A 22,296-nucleotide genomic window follows, 5' to 3' on the forward strand; every position below is an offset into this window, starting at 1 on the left:
GCAGATAACCACTTTTGAAAGTAATTAATATTCCTGATAACATGAAGAAACATCGGCAGAAATATTTATAACGGTATTCTCGAAAAGATCACTCTTTAACCCGAACGAATCCATCAAATATATTTATTCGTGATAATCAGCAACATTTTAATTTCAATATAAATCGCAAATATTTCTAATTGTTACACAAATTTTCGTTTTAGTGTGTACTATTTCGTAACTATAGGTGCATCAGAAACCTTAATTTTATGAAAATTGTTTCTAGAGATAACTGAAGCATAACTTTTATCCTACCTTATAGGCTCGTTTGCGTGTTTCTTTGTATTCCTGAACTGTTTATGTAAACGTTTCGGTATTCTAACTGTGCAGACTGATATTACTGGTACTTTAGAGTTACTATACTTAAGATAGTATGATTTCAAGCGGACTGAGAATGAGAAATGGTTGGGCTTCTGTATCGCTAAATCAGTGATTTTCAACCTGTTTTGCTTCATGCACCCCTTCATCTTTGTTAGAAATCTTCTTCTTCCTTTCCTTCAGTGTGTTCATGTGGGAAGCGGAATGGTATTGCACATCCTAGCTGGCGGAAGTGCACAATCCTGGACTTCGGAAGTAAATTTTTATGAACTCAAAATTCTATAGAACAAGCTTAAATAACAATATGTAAGGCAACTTTTCCCTTTTCTTAAGGGATTACGTTGATGTAGAGAAAAATTTCCAACTTTTCTCTACATCAAAGTAATCCCTCCTTTCCGCATGCCTTCGTGGTATAACTAAAAATCGCTCGATGCGTATTTGGAAGGTCTGGAGTTCGAATAACGGCGAGAGAATTGAAGATTTCTTCAGTTTCCTGAGATTGAAAAAATTCTAAAAGACTCCGTAAGTACAGCTCGAACAAAAAGATACAGGGCGATGATTCGTCACTACCAAGATTTAACGACTAAGTCTCGTAATCTGCAGTTGTCCTTAAAACGGGGGAAGTATACAAGGTGTTTTGTCCTTCTCTTTCGCACGCATTTGTGATGTAATTGGAAGCACGCTCGACTAGTAATCCGGAGGTCAGGAGTTACAATCCCGACGAGGAGGAGTCAGGAGTTACGATCCGGCACATTTTTTCACATTCCTACATCAAAGTAATCTAATGACTGCACAGGTCGTAATTTAAGATATAATGAAGTGATAGATTTATTTAGGAATTTCGAGTTGTATTACATTACAAATCGAAACTATAGTAAAGATCTTGTAAAAAAGTATGACAATTCTTTCTGAAATTACTAATCAAAATTTATAAAATAATAATCTTTTACAAAAGGGAGAAATTACATACTGAAGTTTTACCTTCCATACTTTAAAATGATTAATCACTTTCGGAATTTGAGAAAATTAACTACGAAATAAGGTTCTGCGAAACTATCCATTGTGATTAATTCATAGTTTTATTAATGTAACTTTACTAATGTAAGATATCTCAATTTTACTTCACTTTTCTCTTTAACAGACTCAAGTGATCTCATTTGAATGATTACATTATGCAAGTTGATTATCATAATCATTTACAAGACGATCACCTCAAATAAAGACCGAAATCATCTGAAACTTTGTGTCCTCTGCTGTTAATAATACGGTTCTTAAAGAGTGTCCACTAAAGTCAGGTATCACCCGTTTAACTGCCGAACAGCTGCAGTTATAGTCTAAAAGTGATGCCTAAGTACAGTAAAGTGGCTGTGCGCTGATAGATAAGACCGCATACAGTGGCATCATTCATGGTATAATTGGTAGTTAGTGGAAAACGCGGAGTTAGCTATCTAATCTCGAAAACGATGCGCGATAGAAGGAAAATGGGAATTAGAAAATTGCACAGCATTCATCGATTTAGCACGAAAAGACACCTCATAGACATTACAGACTAACAAACAAACAAAAAAATCCATGTGATGGGAACAAAAAGAAATTAGATTTGCTTATTTATTTTTGAAACTCATGTCTAGGTGAGCTGAAAGAAGCCTCCAATTCTTATAATTCTTATAACCTCATAGACATTAATGTTAAGAACAGAACTATTTTAAAGCGCATCTGTGTGTTCGCGATTTCTTATACTGTGACGTGATGAAACGATCTTAGAAATAAAGAAACAACTAGTTAACACAAGATACATTTAATTTCGAGCTTAAAACGTCTCTCCGTCAACTGAAATGCACATCTAAATACTCGTTGGAGCTCCATTTTGCACACTTTGTATGTAGCATAGCAGGTGACACGTTTGCACAAGCATGTGCAATACGTTGTTAATGACACTGCAATGATTGCGGAAGGGTGGCATAATTATGCTATTTGAGGTATCCCAACAGGAAATAATTAAGTGGAGTGAGTTCAGATGAACGTGGAGGCCATTCTTCAAAATCACTTTACTCGGTTATCCGTTCTCCTAGTTCCTCCAACAGGTATGGCTTCACTGGTGATGTCTTGTGCGCAGTCACATCTTCGTGTTCGAAGCTTCTTTTCCGGAGATGAAGTAGCGGCAGTTTCTCAACAAAATTGGATATTAAGTCTTGCAGAATTTCTAAATATTGTGCGGCTGCTAAAGTATCTTGGAAAAATAAGGGGCTGATTAGCCTGTCACTGTGAATTCCACATCAAATATTAATCAAAAACCGTATTTGATGTCGAATGTCGGCAGAACATGATTCATTTTTCCGTACCCATTAATGGGTGTTACGGTTCAGAATTCCATCCTTAGCTTTAAGTTAATTAGCACGAATCGATCAACTTGAACCCAAGAAACGTGTATGAGCTTGACGGCTTCGCTAAAGGAAAAAAAGAGCACTCACTAGTATTATATATTTTATTTTGTTTAATAAATGTTATATTTGTTTATTGCTATTGTGCCGCAATAACCCGTAATATGCTTGGAAAGGACTGAGGGTAAGATGTGTGAACTAGGAAATAAAAAATAAAATTCAACTTATCCCAAAATGACAACATTGACTCGTTGAAACAATTCACAATTTATTAGTTAACCAGACTGTAAAGATATATATAAAAAAATATCACATTGCCAGAAATAAAACTCTTAATACAAGGCGCACATGAAGCTGCTCGTGAGTAACAGACAAAGTCCAGAGGAATCCTAATTCATCTGCGAAAGTACTGTCCTTACGTGAATAGCATATTTCAGTAGAGTTAGCTACATTAAAGTTGCTTACGTTTTTGATGAAATTAATTCAAATGCAATTACAGTTCGGAAACTTATACCTCAGGAATTAGCACGTGGCTGTGTGACTTCTTGGGACGAACAAGAGTTCGATGAAAATCTGCGCGAAATATTTTCCGTAATAAAACATTATCAGAGGATGGTTCTTGCAACGGTACCTTTCAGGCAATTAACCAAAAGAGTTTCCATTTAATTCGATGGGACTCCAAAGATGAAAAATGGCTAACTCACGCAGCCAGGAAAATAATTAATTTAGATTATTTACAAAGGCAAACATTTCGGGAGCTATCTATTTTGTGAAAGATGGAGGAATATTTAGTGAAAAACAATATACAAGGTGATCAAAAAGTCAGTATAAATTTGAAAACTTAATAAATCACGGAATAATGTAGATAGAGAGGTAAAAATTGACACACATATACTTAGAATGACATGGGGTTTTATTAGAAAAGCAATAATTAGAAAAGCAATGATCTGATCAGAAAAGCAATAATTAGCATTACAGATTAAGACAAAACAAAGATGATGTTCTTTACAGGAAATGCTCAATATGTTCACCATCATTCCTCAACAATATCTGTAGTCGAGGAATAATGTTGTGAACAGCACTGTAAAGCATGTCCGGAGTTATGGTGAGGCATTGGCGTCGGATGTTGTCTTTCAGCATCCCTAGAGATGTCGGTCGATCACGATACACTTGCGACTTCAGGTAACCCCAAAGCCAATAATCGCACGGACTGAGGTCTGGGGACCTGGGAGGCCAAGCATGACGAAAGTGGCGGCTGAGCACACGATCATCACCAAACGACGCGCACAAGAGATCTTTCAAGCGTCTAGCAATACGGGGTGGAGCGCCATCCTGCATAAAAATCGCACGTTCCAGCAGGTGTTTATCACCCAGGCTGGGGACGATGCGATTCTGTAACATATCGGCGTACCTCTCACCCGTCACGGTAGCAGTTACAAAACCAGAATCACGCATTTCCTCGAAGAAAGAAGGCCCGATAACAGTACCTTTGAACTTTTTTTTTTTTTTTTGGTTCTAATAAAACCCCATGTCATTCTAAGTATGTGTGTCAATTTTTACCTCTCTATCTACATTATTCCGTGATTTATTAAGCTTTCAAATTTATACTGACTTTTTGATCACCCAGTATACTACAACATTATATATGTGGCTACATTAAAAACATAGAATTTATCCATTCTTTCATCGTACATCAAATATTTCATGGACTGAGTTATTGGTCACTGAGAAGTTTCGTACTGAAAGAGGAATTGTTTATGACCATGATATCTATGTTATGAAGTAAGCCAAAACACACATAGTTAGCCTTTCCATTATTATTTAAAAAGGAGAAACTAAAAACGTTAAACTGTTTTGCCTACTCGTAGATCGCAGGTTATTTCAAGTGTAATGTTTTGCATTTGTGACAGAAATAAAGCCACCTAAGCGACGATAATAAGTTCTTAATTACAGGGTTAAAATATGAAATTATTCCATATGAATACATTATCGAAACCAGCGTTTATAAACTGTGAGGAAATCAGCTTTTGGAGAAGGAGATCAAAGATCATATTAACAATAGTTTCTTACTGAAATATATTGTAAGCATGGTATTGCATAATGAAAAGGACTTTGAAAATTTCAGCCGTGTTATGTATTCATATAAATGGAAAGCGTAAGATATGCAGAAACTTAAAATCCGTCAGCCTATTTACCTAAACAATATCTAGTGGCGAAGAGTTTTTCATTAAAATACGAAGCTGAAGAATCTTATGTAAAAGAAGATTTCTAAAATGTTTTTTCCCCAGCGAAGCACAGAGTCAGAGAAAAAAACGCACCTACAAGTATAAAACTTATCTTAAGCTTCCAATGGTTAAAAAATTAATATCAAATGCAATAACACTTCAGAATGGAAGTATCTTTCGTGCTACGCATGTTTTCTTAAACCAAAAGCCATATGTCTTACTTTCGTGAAAAAAAGACCATTGAAATTCATAGATTTTTATATTGCCATTATGATAAATAGCATCGTAAAGAGAAATCTTACGAAACTAAAGAGAAAACATAGAAATGCGAATTAAACTTTACAATGGTAGAATACGAATGTTATCGCATGTGGTCTTGGGGATTTAACCGCTATTTTTTCATGCATGCTGAAAAAATATTCTCAACTTTATTTGTTTTTTATTTTTTCCCATTTCAAATACTTTTATGCATTCATAAAATGATTCAGTTTAATAACTTTTCAGATACTTCTCATTCGCTGACAATTCTATACTTGAAAAGCGTAAATTTACAACCTTATTTCGAAGCCCATTTTTATTCGCAAAAAGTTGAAGTTTTACGATTAAGCTAAGGAAAATCTTGCCACAATTTTTGGATAATTTACAATCCTTCCATATTTCATATATCGAATTTTCTTTAAGTGAAATGATAAAGACATTTATTTTATGCATTGCTTAAAACATCTTAATCATAGCTACTGATAATATCTATCCCATGAATTCTGTGATAAATATTATTAATTTTGTTTATATTGCATACGCTGCGTCCTTAAAACTAATTGGATTTTCTTCTCTTGGTATTGCCTTAAGAACTTTTCTGAGTGAGAAGTAAATTCATTTAGAAGTAATATTCATTTAACTGTTGTAAATGCGCTAACTAAAGAAGACAAGAAATGATACGTTAGCCCAAGTAGGTCGATGTAAACACTTTATAATTAGAAACTAGGTAACAGGGCTCAAAATATTTACGAGATTTAAAACAAAATTAATTAACTCAGAAGAAAACACGCCTTAAGAAGAATAAATCATGCACTAATTGCTTTTCTGTTCTATTCCTATTTACTCATCAAGGTAGAATATATTGCAGTATTAAAAAGACAATATTTAATTTGCACCTTTAAATAAACAGTTGTCTGAGCAGGTTCTGAAGTATTAGATGTTTTGGGCGTCCCCTTGAAGGAAGCCACTAGAGTTACACGACCTGAAGTCTGAAACAGATTACGTGATATGATTTCAAGATTGAAACATGATATTTGCCGAGAATTTTGTTTGCTTCATTGGGATAGGCAGTATCGAAAGTTGTTGGAGATCTTGCAGTCACTATCACATAGTGACCGTCTCGCGTAGTCATACATTCAAAAGTGTTGTTTAGTTGGTCTTTGCTGAATGGGTGGAAACTAACCCATATTTTTATCTCCAGACTAAATTTCGGAGTTTCTTGTCGTTTTATTTATCGCTTCTGTTTTTCTTGGTGTAACGCTTTCTCGTACTTGTGGTACAGTTCTCGCATGGAGAAATTTCTGGAAAAAATTATTGTTCTCAATTACGGATTTGATATCATTAAATAAGTTAAATAAGTTATCTAAGGTTCGTAACTGTCGTACAAATCGGAGAAGTGCAGCAGATTGTCAGTTGAGTCATGTTTGGCTGTGTTTAAAGCAAACCTTATTAAGGCAGTTTATCCTTCCATACTTGACGGTCATTACCAACCTTTCAACTGGGTTTGATCTGGGGGAGGTGATAGATAGGAATAAGAATTTGATCAATGTTCAAGATATATATAGTTGTTGCATAACAGAAGTCGAAAACCGAGCACTATTATCATTTATTTTTCTGGTAACCCAAATCAAAGGGCTTTATTTTTTCTTCCAAAAGATTTGTGCCACATTCCCTGGCCATTGCTTCCTTTAAAGCAAATAGTTCTGTCCACCTCGCGGCATAGTCTTACGCAATAAAAGTACATTTTTTACCAAATGTCTTTCAGGAAGGGAACCGAAAGGGTCAGTTGACAGGTCTCAAAATGTTAAGCATAGGAAGGAGTTGGAAACTCCTGCATTTCTATCTCTGTGGTTAAATAAAGACAAAAAAGATGAAAATTTCTATGCATATTCTTGAATGACAGCAGTATTAAATTACACAATTTTAAATCCCTTAATGTATTTATTATTCCAGAAAACGTTTGCATAAGCTAACACCTCCTTATTTACTTATAGAAAAATTAAATTTTGTAGATCTAAATTAACAGATTATGCATCTGATAAATATTTAGTTTAATTCCTTTTCCTCTGTAAAAAAAATTAAATAAGTTACCCGTAAATTTCGATAGAATTTCCACAGTTGAATCGAAAATATCGAAAATGGATATTTAACGTAGAAATATCAAAGCAGTTTAAAGACTTTGAAAGATCAAAGGAACTTATTTATAATTCATAACTTGCAGAGAATATATCGACATGTTTGTAACTGTGGTAAACTAAAATCGATTTATACACTATCAATTAAATAAAAATTTTCCATTGTGTCATTTAATATTTATCGAAAGTTTCCAAAATATTTTAGCATCTTAATTTGTTTTCATATTGAAACCTAAATCTATATCCTCAATAATTTTATCTTCTTGATAAAATTAATAGTTAGATGCAATATTATTGGAGTTCGAAATTCTTGAATATCAGCTCTTGGAGAGGTAACAATCTATAATTCTGTTACGAAAGACTATAACAAAGTTTCGTTGAAATAGAAACTTTCGATTTGTTTTATATTCCATGGCTTTCGTCAGAAGATGTAAAACCAATCAAATCAAATGAAGTATGAGGCATTTTGCAAATATTTCTTGTTTCAGTAGAAAAAACCGATAGAATACATAGGAATTACGTAAACTTTATTTACATTCTTTAAAATATTTAGTTTATTAATTTTTTTAATCATTGTCAGAAATTTTATTTAACATTTTTTACTCTCCGCTTGGGAATAATGTAACCCACTTGAATATAATATTGCTTATTTTCTTTATTAATTTCTTAAATATTTATATTTTTATTTGAATTTCTAATTTGTGTTCCAATTACTATACAGGATGAATCTGAACAAGTGGGAAAAACTTTACGGGGTGATAGAAGGCAGCTATACGAACAATATTTGTCTTAGAATGTATGGTCGGAACGCAAACGGCATAAAAGAGTAAGTCCTCGCACCTAATGCATTTTCTATCGAGTATTGCCGAGATGATTGCTGGTTATACGAACCACGAAATTTCCGAGGCGATGGATTGGAGGAAGTGGTTCCATAGCTTAGCCACCAAGATCACCGTATCTCTGGTAAATGAACATTTTCTGTAGGGCCATATAAAAAGCCTAATCTACGAGTGTCCTGTTGAAATCGATATGGATCTAGACGTCAGGATTGCCGTTGTCGACGGGGATATTCGGGAAATGCCTGTTGTCTTCCCAAATGTGCGTCAATCCCTATCCCGCAGGTGTGAAGCCTGCATTATAGCTGGCGGAAGGTCTTTTTGAGGCCTGGCGAAAGCGTATAGCTGGCGGAAGACCTTTTGACCCTGTACATCAATTACATTCCTGTTAATAAATTTTTTCCTGAAGTATCTCCTATCGCTTTTGTGTTAATTTTTTTTAATGCGACAATGGAAAATTGGCCTTTAACTTCTTATTGCTTGCGTTCCGGGCATACATTCTATGACGAATACTGCCCATATAGCTGCCTTCTATCACCGCCCCCCCCCACGTTTTGCCATTTGTTTAGATTCATCCTGTATATTAGTAGCCTATTTCCATATTATTAACTTAAATTATAAGTATTCTTTTATTAATGTTTCAAATTTAAATTCCCATTTCATTTTCACTTTATTTTAAAATTTTTCATTTTAACTTATTTTGAAGTGGTTATTTATTGTAATTATGTAATATTTTTCTGCTCTCGCTTGATTTCAGTTTACTGATATATATATATATATATATATATATATATATATACATAATAACGGTAATTACTTAATTTATTGATTACATTTTCATTTTAATTATACCTTTCCAAAGTTTCCATTTTCAATTTATTCTTGGTTTATATTTTAATTTTCTATTCAGAAAAATTTTCAAGACTCATTTTTTAAACCTATGAATTTAACTTTTGTTTGTTTTTGGTCCCTTAACTTTGCCTTTTGAATGTTACTTACTTCCAAGAATTCTAACTACTTTTTTCAAAGGAGATAACATACTAAATAATCCATTAGTAAACAAATTATTATCTTATTACTTTTCAGCTCTTGCACAAGTATTAGGAAATTCATTACTTTTAATTAAAAAATATACGATATATTTCAGATACATAGATTTTTCAGGCGTTATTTATTTACTTTTATGAAAATTTTATTCTTCATTTGGCTGCTAATTGACGTCTTTTTAATTTTCACGTGATTTGTCTTTAATTATGTATATAGATGAGGGTTTATTAAGGATAAATGAAATGGCTTAAGAATTAAGTTTTGTCTAGTAAGAGAATAAATTCATTGTTAATTGTTATTATGTACAGAATTATTATGTACAGAATTAGCAGATTTGTATGCAATATCAGCGTAAACTATTCGAAGTCGAAACGGGATACATAAATGTTTCGTGTAATATAATTATCAGAACCGGAAGAAAACTACAGCTAAGCAAACAATTGCTAGAACATAAAGAGGAAAGAAAATCTAATTATTTTCTAAATTTTGGAAAAAAAAACTATTAAAAGTGGTATTTATTAAATATAGAAAGAAAATTTAAATTGAATGCGAAATCATAACTCGTTTACAAATATATAAACTAGGAATCATGTTTGAAATATTGGAAGTAATCCAAAAACTGTCAAACATAAAACAGTAAAATGTATTTAACAGACTAATTAGGTAATTTAGAAATAGTCTTAATATATTTATATTTTACATCTTTTTAATTTCTAATATTCAGATACATATTTAATTATTCCTATCAAGTATTTTCAGTACACATCAAACAAATATCAATCAAGGTCCGTTAAGCGTCTGGTATAACTCGCGGAAATTCATATGTACATTAGAAGCGACAAATATTCAACGATATAATTTCTAGGTTTGTCCTCATAAATCATCATATTACATCTATCTCTTTTAATCCTCGCAGTTGAATAAATTCTCTCTTCGCATTTAATTGAAAATGGATATGATGATGTACGGCTGGCAGAACTGGGTAATTTCTCATTTAGTACTTTAGTATGAAAACCGGATTAGGAATTTCAGACATTCATGAAATTTTACTGAGGCAAGACTTGGATAATTCATTACCGAACACTTAGTCACCGCATTCTTACGCATACAATGTCATGGAAAATACTCTGTAGTTGACATAAACTACTATCAGTTAAGATATATTTGGTCTGATCCAATTTTACATCTCAGCACGGCTGAACATTTTTAGAAAACTCTTTTAAGACTGCAAAAATGGGAAAAAAGTCATGAAGTTTTTAATTATGTGAGCATTAAAAAATTTTAGCTGAAAAGCGAATTGGAAAACTTAAAGGATTAATGATTTTAGAATGCTTCAATACAGTATCCGATATGACTTATGAATGCTATTTGCTGTGCATGCCAGTTTGACTAACACCTGGTGAAAAAGCTAGATTCTGATATATTTTGCTTCACATTATCCGAATGCTCATTGTGTTGTGATAATAAAATATAGTTTTTTTATATATAAGTTACTTTTAGCTACTAAAATGTGTTATGTTTATTTAAAGTTTTCCTGATTTTCAAACAATCTGTTAATAGAGAAAATGTAATCTTAGATTTATTCGAATTTTTATTCCCTGATATATCTCCTGTGTCAGTCGTCATCTCTTAATACTTATTGTAAATTTATAATTCAAATATACAGTTTTGCGGTAATTCACGTTTTCGTTATTTTAAAATTTTAACTAATTGAATAAAAAAATTGGATTCTTGAAACAAGATTTGTAAAATTAATAAATGTATTGACTTGAATTGCCTGTTTATTCATCTTTCTCATTAATACTAATGACGTTTTTTATTATCACAGTACTAATTATAGTACATTAGTCTTAAATAGCATTTGTCTTACTTTAAATACCATCCGTAATGCTATCAAAGATATTTACTCTTAAAAGTTCAGCATGACCATAATTTTCACACCGCAGTATTTAAAAAATGTAATTTAAATTCAGTATTTCATGATTTATGCTTCTCATTTTAAAGTTCTTTTCGTTTTTACTATTCTAACACTTTCTCTAAAAAAGGCTTGCGGGTCGCTTGCCCTTTTTCTCTTAGAAAGGAGGATACGTAAGATTAAAAGTATGTAAATCAAAATTCTAACTTTAATTTACGACAGTCGCTTAACTTTGTTTTTTTTTATTAATTTTTCAATCTGTTTTATAAAGAGTAACTGTTTATAATAAACAGATATAAACTGCGCCATTTCAAAATCAATTCGTGTAATCCGATTCTTGCGTAATGCTAATGACGTAGACACTTACAATATACTCTAGCCGATAGTAATTTCAAATTTGGTAACAGAAATTTATAAGTAACCAATAGAAACAAAGCTTTTCTGAAATTAGACCATTCTGAACCCAAATTTCATCTTGAACGCTTCGAATTCTTTCTTTTATTCCCTGTCTAGTTACTGCTTTTCGTACCACAACATCTTAAAAAGGTGAGAGTCATTAAAAGGCCCGTGCTTAGCGCCAATTTATCAGTGATGCATAAAAATTGTTGACACCGAAAATAAAGAAAAATCAGATCTGCATGAGTACAACTACATTTTTTTATCTCAGTCTTCAACATGTAAATTATTTCATATATCTATGTATATGTGTTATATAGTATATACTCGTATATTGAACACGTGCAATCTCCCCGTACACCACAGATGTACAACGCGGGGCTTACAAAGTTAACTAAAACATTACATGCATAAATAAAACTAACAAAAACAGAGAACAGCAGTCTGAACTTCACGAAAACAGATAAGTTTACTGGCGAAGTAACGCTGAACTTTTACAAATCTTCCTGCACACATAATCTAGGGCCATCAAAAGTAGGGCATGAAAAAATTAAATATTCCACATCTTGAGGTACTTTTTTAACACTCATAAATTATTTGATCTTGGACATGCATATATACATACCTTTTTATGTTTATAAATAGATAAATATGTTTTATTTCAGAAATTCCTTTTCCTTATTTGGTATTGTTTCTGTGCTGCGTGAAATTAAAGTAAAGTAAATATTCATGGTAATGGTTAACACAAAGAGTTACCTTAACATGATGGTAAAACTTGATTGTATTTCATTAATAAATGACCTTAATAGCTCTTACACTTTCCCAAATCAAGTTTAAATGTGAATGAAGTTCATTGAACTACTCCTGGTGGTTAACTATTGAAAGCTACCCACAAATTCAAACGATGATTTTCCGTATGAAACTGTTACAAAGATAAAGGCTGCTTGCTGTATAACTGAAGTCTATGTGTCCTTTCCAAACTATTTTTGTCCCCCGCCCGGAAAAAAATGTTTAATTTAAATTTCTAGTCTGCACTGTAAGTAAACTAGAAATCACTTACCAAAAGCATGGCTATTTTTAACTACACTTGACCGTCCATGGATTCAGCAGAAACTAGTTCTCAGTAAGGAAACGGCTGTGAGATGCTGTCTCCAATAAGAATCACCTCATTCCGTATTGCATTTTAAACTGTGCTGCATGCTTTTTTTTATTTGCATCACTTCCTGGTCAGAAAGAAAATTGTGGTATGAGCTCAGATAGAGATTATGACTTAACAGAGTAGATCTCAGATTATGATTTAACTCAAAGCTTATATTTTATTGAAACCTGAGATTAATTGTCACAGTTAATCTCAACTCATTTTTTAAATTTAAGAGCAAGACATTTATACGACCCTACAATATAGGAATTGTATCTTTATTCATAGTAATTTTTATGATTATTTTAGGGGAATTCTCATTTAAGACCTTTCGATTTTATGAATTATGTTTTTAGAGAAAGGGACTTTATGAACTCTTGAAATTGAGAGTCTACTGTTCTATCAAATCGACAGAACTAGTTTGACTGAAAATGCTGTCAGTGACTTTTGGATGGCTTTGCTGCTTACCTCAGCAATGTCAAAAACTCGTTTCTTTTGTTAGTTTGTGTTTTTGATGCATGCTGTACTTCTTAATAAATATAAGGTAGCATATAAAGCAAAAGTCTGATAATCTGGCACAATCGGAATTTTACAGATGTCAGATTATTAAACATGTCGAATTATCGGACTAAAATCGCATTATAATAGAAAATGGTTTCTTTTCGAATGCCCTGAGGAAGGAAAGTGATTGTATATAGTTACTCAAAAATGCATTTAATTAGTAAAATGTATTAATAAGTAATTGTTTTATAGATAGGTTTCATTTAATGAGATATCTGAACTTACCATTCTTGTTATTTATTGCATGAAGTCTCGAAATAAAATGCGAATGCTTCATATAGTCTATTCTTTATTCAAAATAAATAATTAAGGTCATTCCTTGAAAGAGTATGAATATTCATTATTAGTGATTTATATATATACACACAAATAATTTAACAAATACTTGTAGGATTCCCCACTGTGTAATTCTAAGTTACAGTTGAAAGTGAAGAAGCTTAAGAACTAGTAAACAAAACATTTCTTGGGTTCGTGTACAGGAAACAAGTGAAAAGGGTGAAATAACTCTTTATTATTCCAATAAAAGTTTAACAAAAGTGCGTCTTAGAGTTGTACAATAAAGCCGACACTTGGGCTTGAACGTAAGATACAAAGAATTGAACCACACTAATCTTAACTAAAGAGATATAGTCTAAGCTATGAAAATTCTAACAGAGTTGGTCCCTTAACGCTAATTGACTGAGAAGCTATCAAGGGCCTAAAGTACGGCCGAGCGTAATAATAGCTTACGAGAGAGTAACCTAAAAAGGCGGATGCGTGCAGCCAGAATATCTGGTATCTCTTTAAGACTGTAGAACTTCGCGATTATATACCGCTCTTCCTCATTAACATTCAGACGTGATTCTAAAACTACGTTCTGGCCGGAAGTGGAAAGTTGAAATTAAAAATCGATAGGAAAAGAAGTTTAACTCAAAATTTAACTGTTAATAAAATTAACGTAATCCTTACATACTTTTAATTTTTAATGCCTTTAGTGTTTAATGTTAAATGCTCACCAGCCTGTTGCCAAGTGACCGAAGTTGAATCCTTTTCGTTACAATACATGTTTTGGCTATTTTCAGATTAAATACAGTTTGCATTTCAGATTAAATACAGTCGTCATTTAACAATTCGAGTGAACAGTTTATAGCCTGTAATGTTGTGCTGTTTACATATACCCAACCAACAGTAGTCATGAAAATTGCATCTTTTTGTTCTGTTTGCATTTTTGTTTTGAAGTGTAGTTGGAAATCCTTGATGCCTCAATCAGATTTTAATAAGAGTTGTATGAAGAAAAAGTTGGGTTTAAAAGTTTTTGCTCTACCTATTTCAGCACAATAATTGGAGAAGGTGCACAATAATTAAGAGAGACAAAAATATCCCATTATGACTATAAAAATAATTTAGTCTGCTCTTTCAGAAATAAAATCTCTCGGATTTTAATATTGAAACATTATGTATAATTAGTCTTAGCCTTTGAAAATAGCTTTCGACGAACTTCATAGTGATATTTTTTGTTTTCATACTCACACAATAAATAAAATGAAAATAAAAAATAGTAAATCAGTCAGTAAATAAAATTTTCAGATGTAGCTCTTAAGGTACTTCACAATGGTATATTTCTTTTCATACACACACGCACAATAAATAAAATTAAAATAAGGTGAAATAAATAAAAAATAATAAATCAATCAACAAATAAAATTTAAAGATTTATCATTGGAAGATCATAGCTGATCACTTAACGAGAAATCATAAAAGCTTATCCATTAAACCACAAAGCAGAAGAGCTTATTTTCGACTTAATAATGTATACAAATAAAATAGTTATGAAATATATAAACAATCGGACATCAAAAATCAAATGCTGCATTTATTATAATCACAATACATTTGATATTGATAAAATCCATGCACCTTTTTATACATGTGGGCTTTAATCAGCATGGGTTTATATTAGCAGTATTTATACTACATAGGTGCATATGAACAGCTAAGCTGCGATTGGTTAATTTTAGGGTTTAGCAATAGCTTTTTCAAGCAACATTATGCACTTGAAAGGAGCTCGAATTTGGGAGAAAAGATGAACGTCGGAGAAGACCATAAAACATACGTAGAATAGTATATCTTAAGATCGCCAATCATTTTCTTACTTACACATCGTATTTTATTATATATTGCACACACATACACACACACATATATATACATATATATATATATACATATATATAAATAATAAGAAAATACGATAGCTGCTCTAGGAATAATTGGCGAGCTCAAAATTAACATTCTAGATTTAATGCTATCCCCGTAAATTCATCTGTTTTCCCAAATTCGAGATCCTTCTGTGTTATATAACAACTTCAAATTAACAAATCAGAACTTGTCTCTACAATTGCATCTACTTTGGTATAAATACCGCAGGCGAATTAATTACATTATTCCTTTTCTTAGCCTCCGCCAACATCCACGCTGCTTTGCTTCCCCATCTTTAATGTCTACGTCTTATTTTAAAAATCGGTGTATGTAGGATTTACTGTAATTTATCATGATAGGATAAATATGTACTAAGATGATTTTATAAGCGTGACAACAATGATTGGGACTTCTTCAAAATTAATTTTGTGTCGACGTCATCTTCCTTTTTTGCTACTCTGCCATCACGACTACGCATCAAAATTATTACATATATATATGTGATATAACACATATATAAATAACGCACATATATATATATCTCCCCCCTCTCTCTCTCTCTCTATGTATATATATATATATGTAAGTGTGTTTATGTATCTGTGTAGCGTATTGCATTGAAAATGTCCATTTTATGCCCACTGGTACAAGGTTTGCATGATCTTCATTGTTGAGTATACTCATACAGCCAGAGTAAGTACCATTTTATGAGGTGAATTATTTTATTTTATTTTCTCCGATTTTGAATCTTGGAAGTCTTGTTTTGAGAGTTTGGGGATAGTTAAGGTTTGGGACTTTTCATGAGACTTTTTAAATTCTGCTGTTTGCGTTGAAAATTTCTAACATAATGTTCAAATTTCTTTGTAACTCGTCTCTGGAGTCACCACTCACGAAAAACGCCTCATTATCCGTTAAAGCGATACATTTAGAGTTGGTGGGCCATTTATCCTTTAGGAATATGTCAAACGCCAGGTTCCAAAAGGTCTTCCTTAATTTTGAACACTGAAGAGAACATTGACTTTTTCAGATGTACGGTTGTTAGTTGCAATTATGCTGCGCCTGTTGGTGAAGTAATCTTGAAATATTTTATGCATGCGTTTTGTACAGTTTATATCTTTCAGTGTGCCTAGAAACTCCGGCCCCCAGAGGGAATCTGAATCCTATTGGAAGTCTAGGCACAACATAGATGAGTGCTGATTCTGTTCTGTATCTCATTTTCTCTGCATGCATGTAGAGTCTTATTCAGGGAAAAACCCGAATTCGTACTTACTTGATGTATTGAACTTTCTTGTATGAAGCCTGAAGTGGTTCGCCAGGGCTCTTTCCAGCTCCTTTTCTGTTGCAGGAAGAGAGTTTTAGAGGCGCATGTTTATAATTTTTGCCTTGTTTTATTTAGTTTATATAATCAATAACATTACCGAAGATCATTTTTGCTTCGTTTATCAGAAATATGGTTCATATACATTTTAATTTATAGTTTATTACTGATTATATGTAAATTTCTGAATTTTGAGCAACAATATCGTTCAACGGAACAAAATGATGATAATACTAACTAGTGTATGATAAATATTTAAATATCTATCTATCACTTCTAATAGCATGAGCAGTGGCAAAAAATTTCTTTGGAGCGTAATTTTTAGTTTAAATTCTCACACAAAACTCATTTGACAGAAATAATTCCAGCGATATTTTAATGATTGTAAATAACGTCTTGCATTTATCCCAGATTTAATTTTCGTAATTTAATTAGTTATGTCTCATAATTATTTATTCCTTGCAGGCTGCGATTCAGTCATTCGCGCTAACGACAACTAACATCGTTTAAATGAGGCCCATAAATAAGACCGGCTTTGAAATTAACTAATTTATCTTAAACGCAAATATTGAAAGGCAAGTGCATAAAAGGCAACTCCTTCTCATAACGTCTCAATCATTGAGATATATTTGCCAATAGGGATAAAAACAAATAGGTTTCTAACAATAGGGCTTTCTACAGAGTTTGTGGGAAATTTTTGATCGGATTTGGCAATGTATCAAAACCTATAATCTACGCATTTTCTCATGAATGAAAGCCATGGAATGAATCCTATTGTATTTTAGCGTTCAAAATTTTCAATATCTGTTGCAGCTATGAGAATTCAGATGAATATAACACGTCGCATAAAGCAAAAAGAAATTTAGTCAAAGTTTGTGAAAGAAATTTTCAACTACGGCTAGCAACAGGATAATGAACTTTCAATCCTAGGTGAAGATTAAGTACCTAAAAGTCCTTAGTCTTGTAATTTTTGTCGTTCACTTTAATAATTCATGCGCATGAATCGTAAAATTGTAAAAGAAGGCCATTTAAATTAGAAAGTATCCGTTATTTAAAATTAATTGCCGTAGCAAATAAAGATGTGGTGTGGTGGTGTATTTAATTATGGCAAAGCACACTAGGGCTATCTGCCTAAGAGGAGGGATGCCTTCGTGGAAGACTTTCTAAGGGAAACTGGCTCGTATACACGTTACACATGGGGAAAACCACGAAAACACCCATGCAGCCAGCCCGTTCGCGGGATTCGAACCTCGGACCGAACTACCAGTGTTCAGCGACTTTACCGCTCGGCCGCAGGTGGGCCGAGCAAATAAAGGAAATTTAATGATAGATATATTTTATTCAACATCTGTTGGGACTTCTTCGAATTTCAAGTAACGTTAGGAAGTCCATTTAAGTATTTATTCGTATTGAATTAACTTGAAGATTTAGCGAATCTATGTTTCAATAGACTCTGTATCTGCGCTTTTTTCTTTTACCATATTAAGAGTAGCCCTTATACGTAATTGTAGAGCTTCTTTTTGTGAGAAATTGAGTTTTTTAAGTTCAGAATATTTTTTTCTGAATTTTATTTCACATACTAAAATTAACTTTCATTACTTTACTTTTTTGGAGGTTTATCTTACCTTAGCTGAGGATTTTGCATTACCTTTGGAATAATTGGCTAAAGATGCAACTGATTTTCTACAGTACTTCAGCTTTACTTTATTCTGCTTCACGGACAAAACAGTTTGTCCGTTTGGCAAGGTACTTCTCATCCTGTTTCAGCCCTGCAAAAAAATTCTAAATTGATTCACACATCCAAAGACATGCTTCCTCTGTGGAAAAGGCCCTTTTGTAGAAAAATGCAAAGGGTGTCAGCCATGTGGCTAAAGTAATCTATTCTTTTCGCTCTGGTATTAATCTGAAAGAGGTAAAAAGGAGAAAATGCAAATGGTATTATTTTGATTAAAAGGATGCTATCTTCTCCAGGTTTCTCTGTAATTTCACAACGTTTCGGCGCACATACGTATGCAGTACATCGTTACAAAATCGCTGATGTATACCATATGAAAATAGATATGCATGGTAAATAATGTACATACATAGTCACAAAATTGTTGATACAATATAATACAATTTAGCAAATAAATTATGTTAGAAATGCTTATACGAGTGTCTATAATGTAATAATCGTACTTTTTGGAAGAAGATGGAAACAATTAACTTTTAGTCATGGCCGGAAAAACTGCTGCGTAGATGGTTGGTCATAATGGCGTAGTAGATGATCGGATGAAATTTGTAGAAGCACGACCAGCTTGATAGTTAAACATAATTTATTCTTGAATGACGAATTTCTTAATACGTAACAGTAGAAGACTAGGGGTGTTAAACGCGCCCCATAATTTTAGATATGCAATTACATTTTATATAATGACAAATAGCTGGCAGAGACTGAGCGACAAGCTGACAGCACGTATGCGAAGAGGCGAAAGAGAGAGAAACTAGGCAATTATTAACTATTTATAGCAGATAGGTGCACAAAGTACAGCTAAACTGTGATTGGTTAAATTTTGAGTTTTAGTTCCATTTACATCATCAGAATTAGATTTTTCTGGAAGTGACGCAGAGCAAAGAGAGGTTACTAGTTTTAGAATTGAGAAAGGAAATTTACGTTCCTAATTTAATCTTTTACATATTATTTATTTTTCTTACATATCGCCCCCTTCAAAAGAAAGGTTGGGACAGAAGGGTGGAAGAAAAAGTATCAAAGAGAAAGTGGCAAAATATTAGCACACATAAAGAGAAAAAATTTTAAAAAACACAAATTTTGAATTTTGAGGAAAATAATTCCAGAATTGCATAATATAAACTTTGATAAGTTTTTAGAATCCTTTAAAAATTTTCAGTCTTAAAGTCCAGTTTCTTTCCACAATGAATTCCATTGATCCTGCTATTTAGTTCACTTTTGAACTTGAGACTTGCAATTTTCTTCCATTTCTCGACATTCTTCCATTTCTCGACATTCACACGTAACACATCCAACTTCAGTACTACGGTTTACCGTAAACCTTCATCGGTTTGCCTTCCATCACACTTCAGATCATGTCATCTCACTCAACAAAAGTTAGCTTCATTTTATTCCTATGTTTTCCGTGCTCTTCAAGTTTGCTCCTCCAAACTATGAACTAAATTATTTAAAAGCAATAGCTATTGACAGGGGCTTTGTTACGTAGAAAAAAAGTCATTAAAATTACTTTGTACTTTTAACTTTCAAGATGACTAACTTCTCGGTGCCGCGACAAAAAAAAAATAAATAAAAATAAAAAAATAAAAAATAAAGAATAATAAAAAAAAAAAAAAAAAACTAACTAAACTCATATTCAAAATCTTACCACTTTAAGGGGTATCAGAAACCCCTATACCGACAATGTTAAATTGGCCATTTTCGATGTACCTTTTCTCAAACTTTGCTGTAGATACAAGCTTGAATTTTTTTCTGTAATTAAAGTATACCTATCTGATTATGCTGAAATGAGCTTTTGAAACATTTTGAATTTTAGAGTAAATTACAGAATATATTGTTAGGCATAGTAACATTTAGCACTTTTCTCACACAAAAAAAAAAATTTAAATTTTTTTTTCTAAGTTTATTACAAAAAGTTCATTTCAGTAAATATTAGGGAACCTAATAAATAAGCTATAAAAAGTTTAGATACCTGTGAGCAGTAGTTCTTGAGAAAAGGTACATCGAGTATGAAAAAATCACGTTTGGAGAAAAACGCGCTTTTATGTAAAAATCCTCATTGATCAAAGCAGTAGATGACAAATTAAAACTAGATTTTTTTACAGTTTTAATTTTCATAGAGATTAAAGAATGGTATTTTTAGAAAGATAAAAGTGTAGAGAATTTGGAAATGCAAAACTCCGAAATCACAATTTTTTGAAGATTTTGGGGTTCCAACACCCCTTAAAATCAAAGAACTAAAAAAAAAATCCTCTCTGGTGTTTTGTTAGATTTAAAGATGATTTATCAAAACCAAAATGCTAAAAGGCATATCCGCAACGAAATCATTAACACGCTATCTCTCACAAAAACAAAGCTAATTTAGATCTCCAACCTGAAAACACATAAAATTCAATACAAATCTAGAGACAGACTTTAAAATACAACACAGAACTCTTGAAAACACCAAGGAAAAATAAATCGCACCAAAGAAGACTACTTATCAATTCCAAATAAATTAAGCAAGCCGATCGTATAGTCACAACACTTAAAACTGATTTTCTACTACCCAGGTTCGAATTGAAATAAAACCATGTTTCCGTAAAGAACACATGGGTGACCTACAGTACTAGACCACAATTAAAACTCAAAAGAAACATACAATAATTAAATCAATAAACACATTTATTAAATATTCCAAATATTATAATTTAAGATAGCTGGCCAGACTGCCCCTATAAAATCTTTTTAAAAGTTAATAATAGTTTTTTTTCATATCAATCTCATTTTTAACGTTATTCAATTCATACAAAAATAGTGAAACACCTCACAGTTATTAATCTTTTTACTTCCTTGTACGAAAGTAAAAAGGAAGTATTGTAATCGCAAAAAGTTTCAGGCAGCATATTTCAACGAAAATATCCATTTTGATCGCTATCGAATGCAATTTAACTGTGTTTTTGCGTGATATATGTACGTAAGAACAGAATAAAAGACTCTTTTCCCCAAAAAAAGTTATAAAACTGCTTTAAAATGAAACCTGAAGAGACGTTTTCGTGGCGACTGTATGAACGTATGTACGTACGTACGTATCTCGCATAACTCAAAAACGAGTAGCCTCAGAACGTTGAAATTTTGTATATAGGACTGCTATAACATGTAAATATGTACCTCGTATTTTGGTTGCAATCGGCCGCACCAAACGTATATAAATATATTTATACCATTTATATCCATTCTGCTACCCGGCTCCGTGATCTCAGTTTTTTTTACTCTTATATATGTTTGTAAATTGTACATTTCTTGCTTTAAAAATGATTGAATTATGTTGTTCTTATAATCTGGTTAAGGATTTTATGCCTTTAGTAAAGCTGTATGCAATATTTTTAGAATTATCAATAATTTTAAAGTTGTTTAAGTGCCGCTAAGCCTAATACGTAATTGTTTTGATGGCGGCCATTGCTTGTTTACATTTGAAACAGCAGAATAGTGGATTTGTTGCCAATCTAGAGAAATGTAGCTTCGCAACAACAAAGATAACGCCTTCATTTATTATTGCGAATTAAATCATGCTTAATCCTTTCTGGAATTTTTTCGAGGAAATAAGTGTTTAAGATTTACTTCGTAATTTTTAATACAGATATTTTGAGTTTTTATCTATTTTTGCCATGTCACGAAGTGAGAACTGAATTAATTGAATGAGAAATACTCAATCATCTGTGAAAAACTGTTTCTTTTTTGTTTTGTTTGCTTAATTTCTATTTATACATATTTCTAGCTTTATTATAGTATTTGAATAGAACATGTGGCAACGATTAGATAATTCTTTAAATGATACAAATTGTG

At 32.2% G+C, this 22,296-nt stretch overlaps 1 protein-coding gene across 1 annotated transcript in view; it reads left to right on the plus strand.

The window, feature by feature from the left end:
* Positions 1-22,296, plus strand: part of Syt7 (Synaptotagmin 7) — a 476,147-nt gene that overhangs the window by 319,492 nt on the left and 134,359 nt on the right. The gene's annotated exons all lie outside the window — the stretch shown is intronic.

This window comes from Stegodyphus dumicola, chromosome 6 (assembly GCF_044657685.1).
Source record: "Stegodyphus dumicola isolate Sdum_Otavi_A_Nest chromosome 6, ASM4465768v1".
In the NCBI taxonomy this organism is placed as follows: Eukaryota; Metazoa; Arthropoda; class Arachnida; order Araneae; family Eresidae; genus Stegodyphus; species Stegodyphus dumicola.